The 12,089-nt window shown below is 40.9% G+C and overlaps 1 pseudogene; it reads left to right on the top strand.

The window, feature by feature from the left end:
• The first annotated feature begins 9,334 nt into the window (after nucleotides 1-9,334).
• LOC102007529 overlaps nucleotides 9,335-12,089 on the top strand; it is a 2,992-nt pseudogene continuing 237 nt past the window's right edge.

The raw sequence follows: 12,089 nt of genomic DNA, 5'->3' as shown, positions 1-12,089 counted from the left end.
TGTCTCCTTGTCCCTTTCTATCCATCTTTTATCTTTTCCTTTGTACTTTGCCTCACTCAAATGAGGGGTACCGCATGGTATTCAAGCTTGCATGTCTGATTTATTTTACTCAACATTATGTTTTCCAGATGCATCCATTTTCTGACAAATGTCTCAAATTTATCTTTCTTTATACCAAGTAATATTCATTTATATATAGATACCACATTTTAAAAATTTTATTATTTTAAAGAGAAAAAATAATTAAAAAATTAGAAACAATACAGAATTTCCTAAACAAGGTGATAGGAATTCAAAAGTGGTTGTTACATTGCATATTGTTGTCTTCAAATTAGTTGTTTAGGTTATCAGATATAAGCATGCAAAACTGTCAAAAAAATTAAAAAGAAGAAAAAAAATTTAGGCATTAACTGTTCTTTTCAATAGACCAGTAGAAATCAGCATATCTTGTGTATATATATTTTTCCCTTCCTTCTTTCTTTTCTCCTTTCCCTCATCCCAATTGTTCTTTCCTTTTGAGCAGTTTCTTTCCCTTTCACAGTATCTATTGTACCTTTCAGATTTCATTTACTTTTTCAGGTTCTTACACTAGGGAGGCAATAAGATGTTTACATATGCAGGTCTGATTTATTTCACTTATGAACATGGTCTCTAGTTGTATCCATTTACCTGTAAAAGCCTGGAGTATAAGATACCACATTTTGTTTATCTAATCATCTGTTGATAGGTATAGGGCTGTTTCTAGGACTGAGCTATTATCAATTGTGCTGCTATAAACAATGATATGCAAGTATTGCTGTAGTATGATGACTAAGTCTTTTGGGAAGATACCTAGCAGGGGGATAGCTAGGTCATATGGAATTTATAGTTTTAATTCTTTGACACATCTCCATACTGATTTCCATGATAGTTCTACTAGTTTGCATTGCAACCAACAACGTAGGAGAGTTTCTTTTTCACCACAGCCACACCAGCACTTGTTATTGTTTGATTTCCTAATGATTGCTCTTCTTTCTGTTGGTGAATCCACTTGTGTAAACCTCAAGCTTTTTCACTAACTCTGATTAGCCTTAGATTAATCTTTTTGTTGTCATCTAGTAACTGCTGGATGAGTTTCTCTTGGTCTCATTTTCTTTTTTGCTTCTTTGAGCTCTTTATTGTAATCCACTATTTTGTCCTCAGTATCAGACACTGTCTTCACATTCATCATTTCTGTATGAATTCTATACTGGTTTTTTTTTTTATTTCATGTATTTCTATCTGACATCATTTGGAGGATTTCATATCTTCCTTGAACCTGTTGTTCAAGTTTTGAACTGTCTTGGTTAGCTCATCCAATTTTTTACCTATTTCCCTGAAATTGACCATGGGCATATTGAGTGTTATTGCTGTAAATATTTCGTTCATTTTCTCCTTGAATACTTCTATTTTCTTCACCCCTTTTAAGAACTTTTCATAGACTTCTGCTATTTGGTATTTGTTTTCTTCTGCCTATATGTCCCCATGCTCTGCCTTAGGAGAGTGGCGGGGGGGGGGGAGATAGGAGATCTTCTTTTTCCTTTTTTCCCCATTCTTCTATTTGTAACTGTATTTATTTGTTTACATTTATATTTTTTAATTATATGAGTCCTTCTCTTTTTCTCCTCCACTTTTCCTGTGAGGAAGGGGAGTTACTGCTAGTTGGGGACTAGAGAAGTGAGGTAAGTATGTGGTTACATGAAGCTTTTTAGTAGGGTATTGCCTTCTGGTGACTAATTTTCAGCTTTGTGTATCTAGTTCTAGCATCTGCTACTTCATTTGTTTACTTTAGGTGATTTTGTCTCTGTCTCTATCCACAGTTTCAGTCTTACTCCATTTCTGTATGATAGTCCCTGCAGTTACTTTTCCCCTTCTTTGTTCTTTAGGTGAGGGAGAGAACCTAGACATCTATGCAGTCTGAGCCAATGAGAGCACAATTCTACAAGAGTAATAACCCAAAATACACATGAAATAATAAAAGGAGATACTAAATAACCCAAGAATCATACAAAAACATAAACCAATAAAATGTCCACTGGGAACATTGATTAGATATTCCAATGAGCCATTGCTAATGTGATTCCCAAGTCACTTTTTTGTCAGAGAGTCTAAGTGATCATACCCCAATTACTCTAATGGTTACTCTGTTGCAAAATTAGGGTTAACTCAGACTCGGGGACTATTTCTGGTAGGCTGCAGGCATTCTTGCTGAGTCTGATTGAACCTGAGTTCTTGGGTTAGGAACTCTTGCTGTTCTTCTCCCTGGGTTCAGTGATGGGCTCAGCAGATGATTTCACTGCCATTCAGTTGTTCTGAGTCTGGATTATTCACGTGAAATCAATTAAACTATAGCAGTAACAGGTGAATCTGTTGCAGTGGAATCTATCAGGGCTAGTTGAGAAACTTTCATAGCATAAGATCCTGTTGAGTCTCCCTTTAGCCTAGAGAAGAAATCTACAGCTATAGTGTAAGCATTGTAACAACCCAAGCCTTGACCCACAGTTAATGTATACCAAATGCCTTGGCTTTGTCTCTTCTACTGGTAAAATACAACATTCAACAGTAGTTTTATAGAATACCATCCAAAGTCCAGGGTTAAAGTGAAAAGGGAGAAAAGAGAAATAGAGCTATAAAGGAAAAAATTGTTTTTCTTCTAAGTCCTCTGCTCTATGGTATTGGAAGGAGGAACTAGAAGAGGGGCAAAGGGTCCTACTAATGTTAAGGATATGTTGTAAATTTAGAAAGGGATACCAGGGAGGACTATGCATGGGGAAGACCATTGGGATGGCTCCCCCAGAGAAGACGATTTGTCTCCATTTTGGCTCACCCTTGCCCTCCTTCTGTGTGTTGCTATGTACAGAGCTGACCTGGAAAATGCTCTGCCCCCTCAGCTGGCTTTAAGCCATGCAAATGGGTCTACCGAGGTTCTGATCTGTAGCCTTTGAAGCAATGCGATAGGTCAGTGACGCCAAACCTATAGCTCCCTACTACTAAGAGTGAGCTCGGCCAAGAGATGCTGAGCTGTGTTGTTGGCTGGGATTGATCATCGCGAAAGAGGTGGTGATGTCTCCGGGCAAGAAAAGTTAGACATCAGAGCTGAAGCAGCTGACCCAAAACACAAGATACTTCCTCAAACTGTGTTATGCAGATTGCCTCAAACTTAAAGGCTGCCTGTTACCAGAATCAGGGACTCCTTCTGCATACCTCTGCATATTGCAGAGATGCTATTGTGCCTCTAATCTAGCCCAGTTTACTGTATTCCTGTACTTCCTGCCATTCTCACAGTCATTCAACCCCGAGCCAATCCCCTCTTCACAAATTAGTAAAACCCAAGTTTGGCCCTAGGTCATGGCCTTTGTTCCAGTTAGCCATTTTTTGGACTGGACTTAGGATCCTCCTTGGCTCCCCACAACTGTAGATATGTCTTTATCTCTTTATTTTTGCCATGGGTTGCACTGGAAGTGGTTGATTGGAATTTACTTACTGGAATTCCAATAACTTTTCCATGGGATTACCAATATAAACTCCTCCAGACTGCAATGAGGTCTGGACAGGCTTCCTATATATGTACAAGATTGGTAGTGAGTAATGGGGAAGGTAAGAGGGTCTGTGTTTGATGTAAATAGTAAAGAAAAAGTGTAAGGGAGTTCATTGAAAAGGTGGAGAGTAGAGAAAAGTTACACTGAGAATGAAAAAAACCCTGGGGAAAGAGCTCAGGCAAGGAGATGATGGTAAATGGAAGAGGAAGTATACATGAACATGGGGAAGTTCCCTTAGTCTCTAAAAATATTAGGTGGGGGCACTGGGGACTTAGCTCAGTGGCACAGCACATGCCTGGCAAGTGCAAGGTCATGAGTTCGATTCCCGGTACCAGAAGAAAACAAAAAAACAAAATAAATAAATAAATAAAAATATTAGGGGGGAAAAATAAGCATAGGCAAAGCACAACTACACAGACCTGCTTGTAAAAGAGAATAGTGACAATAGTGCTAAATAATGGGATAAGAGTGATGAAAGTAATGTATAAAAGGAGAACTACAGCAAAGAGTAAAAACAAAAGGAAAAAAGACATTTAAAAGTTTAGAAAAATACTGTAAGGATAAAAAATGGGAAATAATACAGTCAAATAAAGAATAGCAAAAAATCTTTTTTCAGTTGTTTTGGATTCATGGCTCCTTTCCTCTGGTTCAGGTTGAGGTGCGGAACTCCAGGCAGGGCATGACTTTGTTCACACTGGAAGACCAAGGCCAGTTTGTGCCTAGAACAGTGGTGGGTATAGAGGTCTATTGGAGGGAGGACAAGTTGCCACTGCGAGCTTTCAGTGCTTATATAGTATTATAGATAAACTATGTAGAAATATTATAGGCAGTCAGAGAGGGCTGGGCCCTCGAGAGAGTCAGTGCAGAACATATTACAGTTGTAGCTGAAGGTGCATTTTCTTGAAGGTCAGGCTTCATGACAAAAAGAAATGACTACACCCACATACTTCCTCTAGGGGTGAACAGCAGTAACTGATGTTCTGAATAGACATCAATCACCTTGGGTAGAGGACCAAGACCTCCCTAGCCCATTCCTTCCTGCAAAATCCTGTGTATTCCATGTACACTTGCTATAGGACTTGCTTCCCCATTTAACCAATAGTACCTAAGTGACTATACTTGTAATCTTATTAGTTGACCATAGTTTTGTCCCATCTCACCTCACGGTTTGCTGTATAAAACTCCCTTGAGAAGCACAGTCCCGGGGCCACCACTTGGGCCCCTTCCGTCTTTCTTAGAGGGACTTTTCTGTCTCTCAATAAATATTTCCTACTCTTAACCTCCGTTGTTCCTAGAACCCATTCTTTGATTTTAGAGAACGTGACTTGCACATATTGGTGATCTAGCAGGTCGGGAGTCACAGTTCCCTTATATTATTTAGATTATTTGGAGAGCTTGTATTATGCCTATATTATGTGCCCTGTATCAGTAGGTAGGGCTAAGACTGGCTTTTAACACCGCTGGGGCAGTCTAGGTGGTCCCAGCCCCTACCCCTTAGCAGGACTCCTGCAAGTCTGATGTCCAGTTGCCAGCCGTCTGCCGTGCTAGGCGGTCCTTCGCTCGTTCCACTCTGGGAACTTGGTAGTGCAGCGACCTGAGCGGTTCTGTGGCCAGAGTTCGAGCCCTGAGCCCTTTGGGATGAAATGGTGGCCCCGCGAATCACTGCTCTGTTTGACTCCATCCCGGGGCACCACTTCACCGTGGGGATCCCTTGGGGCACCAAGGCTCCTGCTCTCACTGCTGCCTCCAACTGCAAAAGATCTCCCAGTCCAGGTCTCTGTTTCTCTATGAGTGCCCACTGGTCCAGTCCCCAGCAGTGAGCTATTTCTTCTGTAGAACTTAATTCGGTTTTCTTTTCCTCTGTCCGTTTCCTGTGGTTCTTGTGAGCCTTCAGTTCACATTTCCTCTCCAAGCTGTTGTTCCCTGGACTCTAGGAACTTAGTCCTGGAGTAGCTGAGTTGCTGGTACTCACGGCTCCATCCATGTTTCAGTTTGTGATAAGGTGCAGAACTCCAGGCAGCACATGACAAAAACCCTCTGCCCTGGGTTTTTGTGTCTTTCTAATCTGCCTTTACAGCTGCAGCCCAAGACTCAGAGCAAGAAGCGGATCCTGGAGCTGCTGGTGCTGGAGCAATTCGTCACAGTCCTGTCCAGGGAGCTGCAGGCCCGGGTGCACACGGGGTGGGCCCGGGTGCTGCAGGACAAAAACAATGAAGAAATGTGGTTTTACAAATATATCCACTGCTCTGACTCTCCACTAGAAGATTAAAAGATGGAGAAAAGAACTCAGCATCTCAGAGGAATGAGGTGTGGGAACAGAATGAAGAGTTAGGAGGGGAAAGAAGGTGGAAGATCCTTGTAGAATTCTTGGAGTCATAAAAAGCCCAGTTAGGTTGGGAAGGTGAGTTAAGAGTTGAAGAGTGGAAGTCCAGGACCTAGAGTGTCAGCCTGGAGTTTAGATTTTCTTCTGTAGGACAGAAACTCCAAACTCTGCCTCCTTTAGTCTCAGGGAGCTTCATTAACTCCATGATGAAGCAATGAGTGCAGTCTAGCACTGGGCTACGAAACGGAGTGTAAGGGACTGGCAGGTAGTAAAATGTACATTTGAAATAAGGTCATGAACGTGTGATTACACAGGGTATGTCTTAGGTAAGAAGTGGCAAAGACGACAGATGAGATCTGTAAAGAAGGAAGAACCATGGAGAACTCTCCTGGGCACTCTGCTCCAGCAATCATGAGGGCTTTGAAGTTTAGAAGAGTTGTATAATGAAGACGATACCAACAGAGTCAAAGACTGAGAAAATCACTCAGGAGCTTTTTACTGAGTGCTTTGTACCAGGTGCTGTGCTGGGATTGTAGCAGTGAACAATGTATAAAACACTGTTGTTTTCAGTAGATTCTACTCTACTGAGGAGACAGGCAATAAATAAAACCAACAAGCATAAGATATTAGGTGGTGATAAGTTCTATTAAAACAACGATAGCCAGGTGTGGTGGCACACACCTGTAACTCGAGCGCTCACAAGGCAGTAGGATTGCCATGAAGCAGTAGGAGTGCCATGAGTTCAAGACCAGCCTTGACTATATAGTGAGTTCAAGGTCAGTCTGAACTGGATAGTGAGACCCTGTTGAAAAAACCAAAAATAAATAAGTAAATAAAACAGTATAGCAGAGAAAAGGAATAGTGAAGGAGGTGAGAACTGTGCTGTTTTCAATAGATTAGTCTGAAACGGCTTTGCAGATAGGTCAGTATTCAGAGCAGATATTTAGTATGTTTTGGCAGAGGAAACAGTACAAAGGCAGATTTTAAGGTGAGAGTGCACTCATCAAGGGGAAGTAAAATAAAGTAGTAATAAGGTCCGTATATCTGTAGGATTTTGTAGTTCATTAAAAGACATTATAGAGTTTTGACCATTATAAAACCATTGGAGAGTTTTCAGCAGAAGAGAGACATCTGAGTTAGATTTTAAAATAACCCTTGTGCTCATATATTGACAAGTTCTACAATGGAGCTGGAGGTAGGTGTGGGGAGGCATAGGAATCAAAGGCAGGATTTTGGAAAACAGCACTGGCCAGAGCTGTAAGCAATAATCCAGGGAAGAGACATTGATGACATAGGCTAGCGTACTAGCCGTGAATGTGATTGGACTCCCGGGTTTGTTTTTTGTTGTTGTTTTACGTTTTTTTGGTTTTTTTGAGACACAGTCTCACTGTGTAGTTCCAGTTAGCCTTGAACTTACTTTGTAGCCCAGGATGGCCTCAAACTAGTAGTCATCCTTCTGCCTCAGTCTCTGACTGCTGAGATTACAGGTGTGCACCACCACCCCAGCCTCCCAGTATATTTTGAAGGTGGAGTTTGACAGGATTTACTTTATGTAGGACTTGGAATGTGAGAAAATGAATTAACAATTATGCCAGAGAGGAGGGTTTTTAAAAAACAATCTGAATGAAGAGCATGGACTTGTCATTTAGAGAGATGGAAAAGACTGGGAGAAAAGTAAGTCTGAGGTGGAGGTACAGGAATCAAGAGTTAGGTTTTAGACATGTTAATTTTGAGGATTTGTTAGAATCCAAATGGAAAAGTTGAGCAAGCATATAATATATGAGTTAAATTATATAATGATATATAATATTATATAATATTATATAATGGATATAATGAGTTAAATTCAATGATACAGTCTGCTAGAAACATAACTAGGACTTCTCAGAATATGGATGGTTTTTAAAGACAGGAGGCAGGCTGTGGTCATCATGGGTGTACTAGTAGTGCAAAGGGAGGAGTGTGAGGGAGGCAGAAAGAAAACCAGGTGCGGGGGCTGGGGATTTAGCTCAGAGGCACAGCGCCTGCCTGGCAAGTGCGACATCGTGAGTTCGATTCCCGGTACTGGAAAGAAACCAAGAAAACTGATGAAAGAATATGGTGTCTGCATACCAGCAAAAGGAATTTGGTTTTAAAAGTGTTGAGTTTGTATTGCAGCCAATTTTTCCTCTGAAAATATGCCTGGGACACCCAGGGGTAGAAGGCACCACTCACCATATTCATCTTTCCCTTTTTTGCTTTTCTCAAAATTTGAAGTATCAAACCATCTTTGTCTGTACATCTGAGATAGCATTCTGCTGACTCGCCTCCAATTTTGGAGGCAGGTCACGACATGAAACTGGTAATGGTGACAGAGGCAGTGTAGGTGATTCCTCATTTACAGAACTGAGTCCTTGGAGGGAGTGGGGGAGGAATCTAAGGGCTCGTGGTTGCCGAGGCCCTGTGCTGTCGTGTCACCTCAGACAGTATGTGACTTGTCCAAGTCACGGAGCTTCCAAACTCAGAGTCTCCAAACACTTCCTTTTTATAGTCCCATGCCGGGGAGCTGCTCTCATTTTGTAATTAATAAATACATGAGTTAATTGAGGGAGAGAGGTCCAGAGGGAAACAGAAAAGAATGGGTTTGCAGGCAAAAATAGAAATGTGAATTGATGGACTAAGATTACCGGTTAAAGCTAAATTGGCAACACAGAGACAGCGAAGGTCGTGAGGGTCCAGCGGAGCCCATGACAGACATCAGGTGTGCACTAGCTGTGTTACACCGGGAGGGCCGTGGGCAGAGAAGGCTTTGCGATGGCTTCCATCTTTCTGAGTAAAATAGAGGTGTGGTGTCACAATGGGAGAATCTAGGGCAGTGATGGCAAACCTTTTAGAACTTTCAGTGATAAAAAACAGCCTGCTGTGGCACTCGTGCCACAGGTGTGCCACCATGGACTTAGGGATCAGAGACCTTTAAGGCATCTTATCTATGCACATTTGAAATGAACAATAACAGCAGGCAGGGAGGAAAGGAAGAAGATAGGAAAGTGAAGCAAATCCAAGGTAGAAATAATGGCAGTCAGTAGTAATCCAACCAGGTATGGGTATGATTATATATTACCTAGTATCGTTCTTTCTGGCTGGGGATGTAGCTCAATGGTAGAGCACTTGCCTAGCATGCATGAGGCCCCAGTTTCATTCCCTGACACCACATAGATAAACAAAATCTCTTATTTGCTTAAGATTACCCTTATGGGTACATCTGGTATAATGGAGGCCTGGTAGAGCTTTGGAATCATTTATTCAAGCTGCTCTTCAAATAAATATAAAGACAAATAGAGGTGACACCTAATAGTGCTGCCGTGATATAGTTATGACAAACAGCTTGGTAGTTTCAAGAAGAAGTTAGTAAGTGGGCCATGGCTACTATGTATTTTCAAACAGAAAAGGAATTCATACCATTGAGTACTTACAACTTGGACAAAATTGAGGAGCCTTTGATTTATCAGATCAACTGGCAACAAAATGAAAAGTAGTGTGGTACAGATACTCTTTTGTCTGTCATGACAGAAGATAAAACTAATTCTCATCAGGTTACCCCTTCTCCAGAAGGCAGATATGCAGAACAAGAAGGGTTCCCCTGGGATAGAGATTACTTTGATTACATCAGGTTAGAATATGTACATCAAGAAGAGTTCATTCCTATGATGGCAGTATGGAATCACAAAGCAGGGACCAAGAAAAACTTGGAGAAAGAGAGAGAGAGAAATGGATAGGAAAAGGTCCTGGAAATCTCTGGGGAGAAGAAGCCCAGAACCATCAATAACCCAGAGTTCAGCTCAAGATGAACCTCCTACAAAGAAGAAGAAAAATGAGCTGGATCCTCTCCTTCCTTACACTGGTGGAACATACACTCCTCCTGCAAAGCTCCGGATGATGCAAGAAGAGATTACAGATAAAAATAGTTTAGCATAACAGAAGAGGACCGGGGAGGCCCGAAAGAAATCAAAGTCAACATTTCCAATATATGTATTATTATTCAAGAGCTTCTTCAAGAAAATACAGTCAGGGCAAGAAGACTGCTGTCCGGATTTTTTTTACAGGCACAGAGTGTGTCTCCAATCCTCACTCATGTTTATGAGGTATTGGTGACAATTATCAACTCAAAATTCTACCAATTAGGTAATTAATCCTCAAGAGGTTAATTTTTAATTTTTGAAGGCTAGCAAAGAGTTGGTAAGCAACTTTGTCTGACTGCTTCAAAATTTGTGGTACAACTTAATAACCAAAATGTAGCAATGAAGTTTTATGTTTAGAGATGCTCACTTTGCTCCTGGAAGGATAACAGATGACTGTGTTGAGGTGGCTATTGGTTTTATCAAAGAATGTGGCCTCAAATTAACACAAGTGTCACCAAAAGGAATCAATGCTATCTTTGAACACCTTTGAAACTTTGCACAAATCTGAAACTGAAAAAGAGTTCAGTGTATGATTGAAGTGATGTTTGCTATACAGAAAGATGGAGTCAATGACCAACCAGTTATCCTGGAAGGACTAGACTTAGTTGAAAATGGTGATCAGTTCACCCATAGGCTTCCTTTGAGGATGACAATAGTCCAGGAGATGTCCTTAATATTTTCAAGATGGATCCTAATTTTATGGATAATGAAGAAAAGTACAAAGCTATTAACAAGGAAATACTTGATGAAGGATATAGTGATTCAAACACAGACCAAGATGCAGGAAGTAGTGAAGAGGAAGAAGAGGAGTAAGAAGGAGAAGATGACGAAGGACAAAAGGTAACTCACAACGAAATGGAAATTAATCTAGTAACCTAGTCTCATTTCATCTTATAATAGATCTTGCTATTCAGTCAACTTTAGATTTTGAAGGATGTGCTCACAAATTGCTGAAAATGGAATTTCCTGAAAAGACAAACAAAAGAGCTCTGCAATATGATACTTGATTTATGTGCCCAGCAAAGGGCATAGTAGAAAATTTGGGGCTTATTAGCTGGGGAATTTTGCATGCTGAGAAAAGAATACACGGAATCCTTTCAAAGTAAATTCAAAGAACAGTACAATACCACCCACCATTTAGAAACAAATCCAGTAATGTTGCCAAGAATTTTGCTCACCTTTTATACACTGATTCCATTCCATGTAGTGTTCCTGACTGTATAAAAGTAAGTGAAGAAACCACTACATCATCTAACAGAAGTTTTGTCAAAATATTCTTCCAGGAACTGTGTGAACAGTACATGGGAAGTTTAGGAAGACGGTCCTCCCAAACTTAATGCAAGACTAATGGATTAAACCCTACAGTCATTCTTTAAAGGATTCTTACCCTGAGATAACCCAGGAAACACTTGGTTTGCCATCAACTTCTTTACCTTGATAGGTCTTGGAGGTTCAGTGGAAAAATTGGGTGAGCATCTCAAAAATACACCAAAAATTATCATGGCACAGAAATCAGATCTTCACAAACTAAGTCCTCCCTGAACTCTGCATCTTCAGTGTCACCCTGTTCAGACTCTGACTCCTCTGACTCTGAATCTGACAGCAGTGAGAGCAGCTGGGCTTCTTCCTGGGAGGTCAGTGACTGTTTGTCTCAGGAAGTTAGAGCTCTGCCTCAGCTAAAGATAGGGGAAAGAAGAGACAAGGGAGAACCAGAAGTAAAGACAGAGATACATCAGTTAGGAACCACCAGACAAATGACACAAGACAGGAAGAAAGAGGAGCACAACAAAGGCAGTAAGAAACAAGAGCTGAGAGAAAAGGAAGGTCAGAAAACACAGAGCTCAAAATTCAAGAGATCAAAATTGGAGAGATCCTATTAAAAAACACATCAGACAGAAGCATCTTTTCTGAAGGAAATAGTTATAGTAGGGTTGGGAATGACCAAGATTAAGAAATGCACAAGGATTGAGAAAATAAGCATGGTGATCCAAAAAAGAAGAGAGGAGAGAGAAGAAATTCGTTTTCAAAATGAGAACTACAGACTCCAAAATCAGGACTGTGAAATTCTAGAAGAGACAGATCAAAGTCAAGGGAAAAGACAGAAAATATGCAAGCTCTAAAAGTGATGAAGAGGTGGCACACACCTATAATCTCAGCACTCGGGAGCTGAGGCAGGAGGATCATTGCGAGTTCGAGGCCAGCCTGGGCTACAAAGTGAGCTCAAGGCCAGCCTGAACTGCATAGCAAGACCCTGTCTCAAAAAGACAAAAA

Source organism: Chinchilla lanigera, unplaced genomic scaffold (assembly GCF_000276665.1).
Source record: "Chinchilla lanigera isolate Chin_1 unplaced genomic scaffold, ChiLan1.0 scaffold00064, whole genome shotgun sequence".
In the NCBI taxonomy this organism is placed as follows: domain Eukaryota; kingdom Metazoa; phylum Chordata; class Mammalia; order Rodentia; family Chinchillidae; genus Chinchilla; species Chinchilla lanigera.
The sequence above is the reverse complement of the archived record's forward strand: the minus strand, read 5'-3'. Positions and strand labels throughout refer to the sequence as shown.